The 9611-nt window shown below is 40.4% G+C and overlaps 1 pseudogene; it reads right to left on the reverse strand.

Moving 5' to 3' along the window:
* Window positions 1-7020: 7020 nt before the first annotated feature.
* LOC133900917 (uncharacterized) lies at window positions 7021-9008 on the reverse strand (annotated as a pseudogene).
* Between the last annotated feature and the right edge of the window lie 603 nt (window positions 9009-9611).

Raw genomic sequence — 9611 nt, forward strand, 5'->3', positions numbered from 1 at the left:
AAAAAAATTCTCTCTCTCTCTCTCGAGGCAGTTTTCTAAACTCACCGTGCTTTTCTTGATCGAAGAAAACATATGGAGCGTAATGGTCTAACTTGCAACAATCTAAAGAAATCGTTAATTGCTCAGTTGGTACTGCTGCATCTCACAAAAAGTACTCCAGCCCTTTTTGTTTGGTTGCCTGCCATTTCCATGTCTTATTTTTTTGCTTTGCGTCACTGAGCGACAGGCAAAAAAAAAAAAAAAAAAAAAAAAAAAATCCCATCTTTCGATAGTATCTCTGGTCATGTTTCCAACCCTCTTGAGAACAACTGAAGAACAAGAAGAAAGTTACTTAGGAGATAATCAAACATACTATGCATCCAAATCCTTCTCTTTACCAAACCATATTTTACATTCCTGTCACAAGACTATCGGGTGCTCTGTGCACTCAGCTTAAGTGTTTAACCACTGCACCAAACCAAAGCATTGTGCGTGTTCTCCTCCTATCTGATCTAATAAAGTAGTAGAATGGGTAGCAGCATCAGCAATGTAATGCTACATAGACCCTACGATACGCTACGATGAAGCCAATTTGGACAGGGACAAAGCAGGTCATGGAGGATTAATAGTGAGATCTAGTTCGATCCGTCCTGATAAGAACGATTGGAGTTTACGATTACAGCCGAACGGTAGAACTAAGAAGAAAGCCTGATCCTGCTATGCTGCTCAATATAGTATCATCATCATAACTCGAGGAGAGGGAGAATTCAGAGCAGTCACCAAGTCAAAAGTAGCAGCCAGCTCAAGGGGCACGACGCAAGTTCATCTCACAAACCAGGGGCCACGTACCGTCGATCGATGTGGTGTCAGGACAGCAGTATCACGGGCTCTGTTGACTGCTGCCTGCTCCTCCTCCATCGCCGGAATTTCTGGGTCCATGTCTGCAGTCCACGGAGGAGACGAAGGAGCCGGTGTTTTTGTCTGGTCCGGACCCCTCACACACGTGCTTCCTCGCGGCCGGCCACCGGCTCATCACTGCTCGGTCCCCGTCCCCGGCCACCCCCGCCGACGCCATCATCGCGCCATGCTCGTGTCATCAGCTTGTCAAAATAGGGGGATAAGGGGTTCTTTTCTTTCGTTTTGTTTGAAAACGAAAACACGAGGGTATCGATTGCAAAAATGCAAGAGAATATATTATAAATGTAGATCATTTTAGTCTCCTCAATTAAGTTATTTTCGAATTTCTATATATTTTTTTCTCTTTTATTTCCTTCTTGCTCTTGTTTAATAAATATTATCACTTTTATAAATAAATGAGTTATCTTTTTCAATGCAGAGTAAATAAAGAGCAATAAAATTATTTAATTTATTTTTTAATCTATGTATATAAGTTTAAAATAATCTATATTTGTAATAGGAGGAGTAAGAAACATGGATCGATCGGTGTCACTCAACTGGATGACTATTTTTTTTGTTTTTGACAGGGAGCATCGTGTCTACCACCCAGCCGATCATTCTCACGAGTCCAAGACAGTAGAAGTACAACATCAGAATTCAGAACAGAATAAACACCTCTCATTCAGCAACCCAACCAAAACTAAGGCACAACAAAATCATATGGCACATAAGCAACATTGATCGATTAACCCATCATAAGAAAACAACACAAACATATGACACACTCATATCGAAAACAGAGGTACGATATATTAACATGCACATCGCTAAACCTATAAAAGGGTCAACATTCTTCACAGGGGTGGATGCACATCGAAGGTGGAGGGTGTATAAAACACCGGGTAATTTTGTGTTTTTCAATGATACATCATATGTATCACATTAGATACTCCCTAACCCAACAAGTAATATACTCAAACCTCTAAGTCAACAAATGAGACATACGATAATTTTTGTTCTAAGTTCGCCACTAATTCTTCATGACATGAAGTACGTGTCGCCTCCAACCGCATCTTCCATCAGACAATACATACATATCATCACGATGATACGTTCAGTTTAAACTTTGATCCGAACGACGCACTCCCACATGATCATCTGCAATCTGACAATATATTTGTGCACACAACTGCCCTGCAAGTATAGACTGCCACAAGATGGCTATCCTGGCCCGGAGTTCACGATTCAAGGAATAATTGCTCCGGTTGGCCGCGACAATCCTCATCACGAGCTAAATTTACTGAAACCTAAGAGAGTTACAAGGAGCACGAGATCAGTGAAACGATCAAGGAATAAGTGACAGCATGATCGATGGAATATAACGTGAGTTACTAATGCCTCTGAAAAGCCTGAAAAATTTACACACCGCAAGAAAATCAGGTCCAAATCAACAGTGAGTTTACAGTGCTAGTTGCCATGCCAAAATATATTCCAAAGCGACAATATATACCTTGACCAGGTTTGTTCCCTTTGTCTGAGAGAGGACTTTTTGACGCGAAAGAACAAAAAATATCTTTAGCATCAGTCAGGATCATGTTAAATTGCAAAAGCTATAGAAAGCTGACACCTGGTCTGACTCTGGGGAGCTCAAGTTACAAGTCACCCAGAATGTGTTGCTTTCAGGGGTGGCAGAAATTAAGTCCAAGAACGAAAGCTAATGGACATGGAGAATCAGAGATCACAGCGACTCGCATGGCTGCTCAAAAAGAAAACGAAAGTGATGTCGAAAACACAACGTGGATTAGTACGCAGCAAAATAGTAATACTGAGCGAATACAATATGCGTGAGCACTATCTCTTGTTGATAAAGCAGAGTTCAGTAAACACTTCGTTTAGACATAGAGTTGCATTTCAGACAAGTCTTAGGGCCCGTTTGTGTGAGCCCTACCATGCTCAGCCAAAACATGGGTGCATACCAATGATTGGCGGGGCACACGTATTGGTGTCGAACCAAACGTGCTCTAAGGGTATAAGGATGCATAGACCTTTTCCTTAAATAAAGGACAATGGATTAGCCTACATTATATTTCCAACAAAAAAACACATTGGCCAGACAAAGACTACTTCCATGATTCATGACATCATATAATGCACAACTGATTAAACTGCATGTTTGTGAACCATCCATCTATCTATTATCTTAGTATTAGTCCATCAACCCGTACGTCTTTAGGCAGAAATATTTTTAGAAATACATGGATAATGAAGCTTCATGAAAGTCTATGATTTAGGATTTGGATGTGACTATGTATCTCGGGTCATGTTTCCAACACTCTTGAGAACAACTGAAGAACAAGAAGAATTACTAAGGAGATTATCAAACATACTATGCATCCAAACCCTTCTCTTTACCCAACCATATTACATTCCTGTCACAAGACTGTCGGGTGCTCTGTGCACTGAGCCTAAGTGCTTAATCAATGCACCAGAGCAGAGCACTGTGTGTGTTCTCCTATACATTAATAATAAAGTCTCATTTGCATCGTATGATTTTCATAGGAATTTTGGAAGATTCCAATTCTTAGGAATTTTTTCTATGAGGGTCATTTGAAACAAAGGAATAGGCTTGTCAAATTCCTATGAAAATCATGTGGAATGACTTTTTTCTTGGAATTTCGGAGGACTTATAATATGAGGACCAACCTCATAGAAAATTTTCTTTGTGTTTATCTCTTTTCTGATTCGTGTGTTTTTCCTATGCTAAAAAAAACGGTTATTCTTGTAGTTTCTCTGTGTTATTCCATTCCATAGGATTCAAAGTGCTAGCGCATTCCAATCATACACTTTTTCTATAAGGGTCATTTGAATCCTGCTTCTAGAAGGCACTAAACTAGGGTTTGGTAGCAGCATCGGCATGTAATGCTACTTAGACCCTAAGATACGTTAAGATGAAGCCAAATTGGACAGGGACAGAGCAGGAACAGTACGTCCTTGACAATTGATTGCGGGTCGATCCATTTATATCCTTTTGTACTAACCCAATCTTGGTTGGCACCTAGCCGTAGCGATGTATGCTGCATCACTCAGACAAGTCCAAACACATCCCGGGGGGGGGGGGGGGGGGATAGTTACTGACAAGTGACAAGCTGAATATTCACGGCAATATGACTCTGCATTTTCCTTTTTCCCCCATTGTGAAACGACGAAAGCATAAGCTGGCTTGTGCAAAAATTAAATTTGCAGTACTTGAAAGTAGATTGGGTATTGAGAAATCGTCCGAAATGGGTCAGATGAACGATGGCCAATGAGATCAGAAAGCAAATTTTATAGAACCTAATCTTACAAAAGATCTTCCCTGTAATGACATGTGACTACTATATTATCTTTTCTCTTCAACTAAACTATTGAATCACGAGATAAATAATATAGATAAGATCTCACAAAAAAATTTCTGAATTGAATCTATAAAATTTGTTTTCTGTGAGATCAGCTCACAGCTGACGACTGCCCATCAAATCTGCGAGCAGAGCACTACTCTGGTTTCTGTCCGGTTGAGACCGATCTGGACAGAGTTGAGAGTAGTCAAAAATAGCGGAGGATGGATCGTTGAGTCATCAACCACATTCAGAGTAGTCACGAGACAGCACGGGCCTTGGTCGGCGTTGGTACGGACAGGCAGAGGCCGATGATGAATTGAATGGATTTTTGTCAACCTAGCCCAGGGGACACGTAAGGACGACGACCATGGATGTGGTGGTACCAGCAGCAGCACTATCACGAGCTGTGTTGACTGCTCGCCATCGGAATTTCTGGTTATCAGCACTACAGTCCAGGTCCAAGGAGTACAACTGAACTGAAGAAGACGATGCTTTTTTTTTTTTCGAGCCTGGTACGTGCTTCCTCGCTCGCGGTGTCACAGACGCTATCATCCCCTCATGCTCATGTCATTATCTGTCAAATAGATTTTTTTTCTTTTCTTTTCTCTCTTTCAAAAAAGAGGGTATCGGGATTGCAAGAATGCAAGGAAAGAAAAATAAGCAACACGATGTGATGTTACATCAGCTCAACTGGATGACTCGATCTGCTCTGGCTTAATTGGGTTACAAAGCAAATGCAACACCATCCCAATCAGTCATTCACAAGTCCAAACGTAGAGTAGCAGTACAACATCAGAGCAACTTATACGACCTCTCAGGTCCAACACCTCCGCTCATTCAGTCTCATGATCAAAACTAAGGCCCCCTTTTCTTTTCCAACATGCAAAAAAACATTTGACTGACGGGTGTAGTTGAAATTTTTCATCGAGTTTCAAGCTGTTTCTTTCAAAATTCATTGGTGTTCCAAACAACTCTCAAGGAGGCGACGCTGTCCATGCATAGCACCATATTCCATCAGAATAAAAGAACACACACGTATGGCATGATTGATCATGTAGAAAACAGAGGTAAGTGCAACATAGAAACATGCACATCGTCGAGCCTACAAGGTGGGTCTCATGACGTCAAGTTTCGCCCCCAACTGATCATCCAGCACTTAACACAAACATGTCATAACGATAATATGTTTCTGAATGAGGCACGCACTTGGCCGCTGGGTTTCAGTTCTGTAATAGGCTTGCGTAGCTCTGTGCCAGCTTTGTTTTTAGGTTGATTACGGGTTCTGTAATAGCGCTCTTGCTATGTTTTTTTGTGTTAGCTCTCGCTCTAAGACCGTCTCAGGTCGTCGTGTATGACTCCAAGTACTTTCTTCTCCTTAAATCAAAGATACATAGCTCTCCTGTGTATTTGAGAAAAAAAAATAAGACACGCACAAGGTAATTTACAATCTAATCTAACAACTTCTCCATAGAACTGCGCTGGCAGTATAGATTGCTGCAAAATGGCTATCCTCCCCCGTAGTTCGCTCTTTGAGGAATAATTGCTGACTTGCCGCGACACTCCTCATCGCCAGCTAAATTAACTGAAACCTAAGACAGTTACAAGGAGCAAGAGATCAGTGAACGATCAAGTAATAAATGACGAATCAAGCAAATCTACAGTGCGTTTACAGTGCTAGAAGCCACGCAAAAATATAATCCAAAACAACGATATTTTGACCAGATCAATTCCCTTTGACTCTAGAGGCCTTCTAATTGCTAAAGAACAAAAAATATCTTTAGCATCAGTCACGATCATGTTGAATTGCAAAAGCGATACAAAGCTGACATGTCTGACTTCAGGGAGGCCAAGTTACAGTAATTACACAAGTCCATAATGTTGCTTTCAGGGGCGGCAGAAAATTAGTTCAAGGAAAAAGCTAATGGACATGGTGTAATTTAAGCAAACAGAAACAGATCAAAGGCAGTCGCATGGCTGGTCAAAAAGAAAAGGGAAGGGAAGCTCAGAGGCATACACAATGCCTACTACGATCCCTCCTCTCTTTCACTTGTTATTTTTACATTACTCGAAGACAGATACAATGCCTACTAGTACACAATAATACTGAGTGAATATAATATGTGTTGGTAAAAATCTTAACTTAGACATACAGTTGCATTCAAGCCAATTATCTATAAAGTGCAGGATGCAAGGACGATGAATAGACCTTTTTCTAGACAAAAGTTAAAGAAAAAGGAAAACAAGGATGAATCAACCTGCATTTCCAACAAAAACATATTGGGCAGATAAAGACTAGACCACTAATGTAACTACTTCCGTGATTAATGACATCATACAACGTACAATTGTTTAAACCACATGTTTGTGATGCATCAACCGACAGATGTAATGCCTATGGAAACAAAAGTTAGGCTAGGGTCTCAGAAGTCCAGTGCAACAAATCTTTGCCTCACAATAAAGCAATAAAGATCACAACAGATGGGCTCATTAGTGAAAACCGACATACAGAAAATCTAGTTACCCCTGGAATGGAACATGAACTGCACTGTCCGCCCATAAAGTAATCATGAAAAGAGTAATATGTGTAAATTACTGTAGATATACATATGCTGTTCTTGCTACAGTTGCTCAAATGAGATTATCAGTGAATAATTAATAACCATATCCATACACGCATACACCATTGCAGAAAGGAAAAGCCTCAGTTATTAACCCTGAAACCTTCTTGGGCAAACTTCATTGGCATGAAGTCAGTGAAAATGGGGCTATCACTTGAACAAACTAACCTAAGAGACTGAAACCCTGGTTGTTGTAGCTACCAGATGAGATTACCTATTTTGCTACAATCTCCTTGTGAGCTTTAAATGATAAAATCACGTTCCATGCGAGGGCTACAAACTTAGCAGCAAGAACCTGAAAAAAATTGGGCAATAATTTCGGTGAGATCAACACATACATTGTGCTAAAAACATTCACGAAAAGAAAAAAAAAAAGGAAATTTCTTTCCAGAGTATTAAATAATAATTCTAAAATATTGTTTATGTGCATTTTTAAATACCTGAAGCTTTTGTGGAACGAAGTAAAAATTCAAAAACTGAAATGGTATCCACAATTGCCAATTTGCAAAACTGATGATAACCATTCCTGTAACTACTACAAACAAAAAATTAGATAGCAGTAAAAGGGAGCAAAGAGAGCACACGCAACCGCATAATATTATGGTATGAGAGGTTTATAACAAAAGGTTCGTCTCACCTGCTTAAGCTTTGGCACTACAAGAGAAGGATTTCCCTCCAATGTGACCAGTAAGCTTATAAAAACTCCGATGAAAATGGGAGAGAAAATAAACTGGACAGAAAGAGCAGATTAGCTATATGTTAAAAAAAATACAATAAACATAGAAAGAAGGTAGAATATGACATGCAAGAAAATTATGTAACTATTATATCTATCCTTGTGGTTGGGATAGAGAAAAGAATAGGAACCAAACCTGGTCAAGTAAAAGGTGTGCTGTTGCACCTGATGCTCCAGCGATAGTCACTAATTTACTCAAATACAAGTACCTGCATGTGGAGGCTAATTATCAAGAAAAAAGCAGTGGGCAGAGAACACCGTCTATACTGACTATGGATAACCATTACTTTTGCAGCATAAACAAGATTACCAGACATGTAAAGTTGGTCCAACCTGAACAAGTCTCAAGAATGTGAATACAAATGTTCTCTTCAAATCTAACTCTGGTGCTCGATCAATGACAAGCTGTAACATAAACAGAAGTATATTTATGGGGATTATTTGTTGAGGTTGCATAGTACGCAGCAAAGAACAGCAACAGGAATATCTATAAACCAAAAACACTTCAGTGAGCCACCCTCAACAGGGTTTGTAATAGTATTGCACAAGTGCATTGTCAGAAATGGGTTCAGATGTCACACTAAGTAGGAAGCAACAACAGGTCAACAGCAATGGTAATCGGTAAATATACGAGAAAATCAGTTTGTAAGCAACCTTAACAAGGTTGCATAACACCAGTAGAAAATTGAAATGTCAAGCATAATTTCGGATATCTGAAGGAGTAAATTTCTCTTTAACCTCAACAGCATTGACAGTGGCTGGTTAACAGTTCACTGTGCACAACTAGGAACGTCTAAAAAGAGGTAGCACAACAAGAGACCATGCATCCATTAACTCACACTATATTACGAAATCCATGTTGCACCGCATAACGTTTGCAGTGAGAACAAGTCACCTGGCAGATAAGGTCCCCGGCTAAGGACAGCAGAAGTAATCGCCTTAGTTGCCACCGGATTCTTATCAGGAACCATCAAATACCTGTCATCACACATTACAATTTCAAGATGAGCACAGCTGAATCCTTATTATTTCTTATCAATGGGCCAACTAGTTGCACTTGCACGCAGAGCATAAGAAGGAACACTGAAGCAGAATCGAATTACCATGCCAAGAGCCGCCAATCCTTCGCGTCTCCTCCTGCGGCAGAGGCGGTATTGCTGCTGCAGTAGGAGGCGGCGTGGAGCTGTTGGAGGCGTCCGCAGTTGCGCGGGTGGGTGGCGGTTGGGGCGGAGTGGGTGGCGGGTCGGGGAGGAAGCGCGAGGCGGCGGGAGTGGAAAGGAGGCGTTGTGTGCCTTAGGGAGATGGGACGGGGCGCGAGGAGGAGCGGAAGGGTGCACGCCATCGCCATGGGGTGCGAGCTCTGCTGCTACTGCAATGGAGGCTGTGCCTTGGGGAAGCTTGGGTTTGAAAGCACGCTGCTGCAGTGGTACGCCACTCCACACTGAAAGCGTAAACATCAGGAGACGTAAACTAGTGGGCTCATTTGGGCCCTATCTTGGGCGGCCCATTCTTCCATACATACTTGAGATTTTTTTTAGTCAAATTTAACAATTTTACGCGGCCGTTAGAAAAATAGCAACTATAAGCCCAAGGGTGCTGTTGGAAGAGCGAAAAGTTTAATAAAATAAATATGTCACCATTTTAACGGAAGATATATTAAAAAATAAAAATACATTATTTTATTGTTCTTAAAATTCAAAATATATTGTAAATAGTCATGAAATATTTTTTTAAAGGTGTATAGGATACTATCATCTAGTTCTTATAAAATTTTCAGTTCAAAGAGTTACTTATATAGTGAGAAAAAAGATAAATTTTAGAGATGTTGAAATTTTTACGTGATTCGCTGAAATTTGTGCTATTCATGCTATTTTTTAAATAGATGTCTAAAATTACTAAATTTTAAATTTTCAAATAAAAAATAAAAAATCAAGGGGCTGCTCCAAGGAGTGGTTCCCCACCTGATTCCTGAAGGTATCACCCATGTCCAGTATGCTGATGATA

Source organism: Phragmites australis, chromosome 19, assembly GCF_958298935.1.
Source record: "Phragmites australis chromosome 19, lpPhrAust1.1, whole genome shotgun sequence".
Classification (NCBI taxonomy): Eukaryota; Viridiplantae; Streptophyta; class Magnoliopsida; order Poales; family Poaceae; genus Phragmites; species Phragmites australis.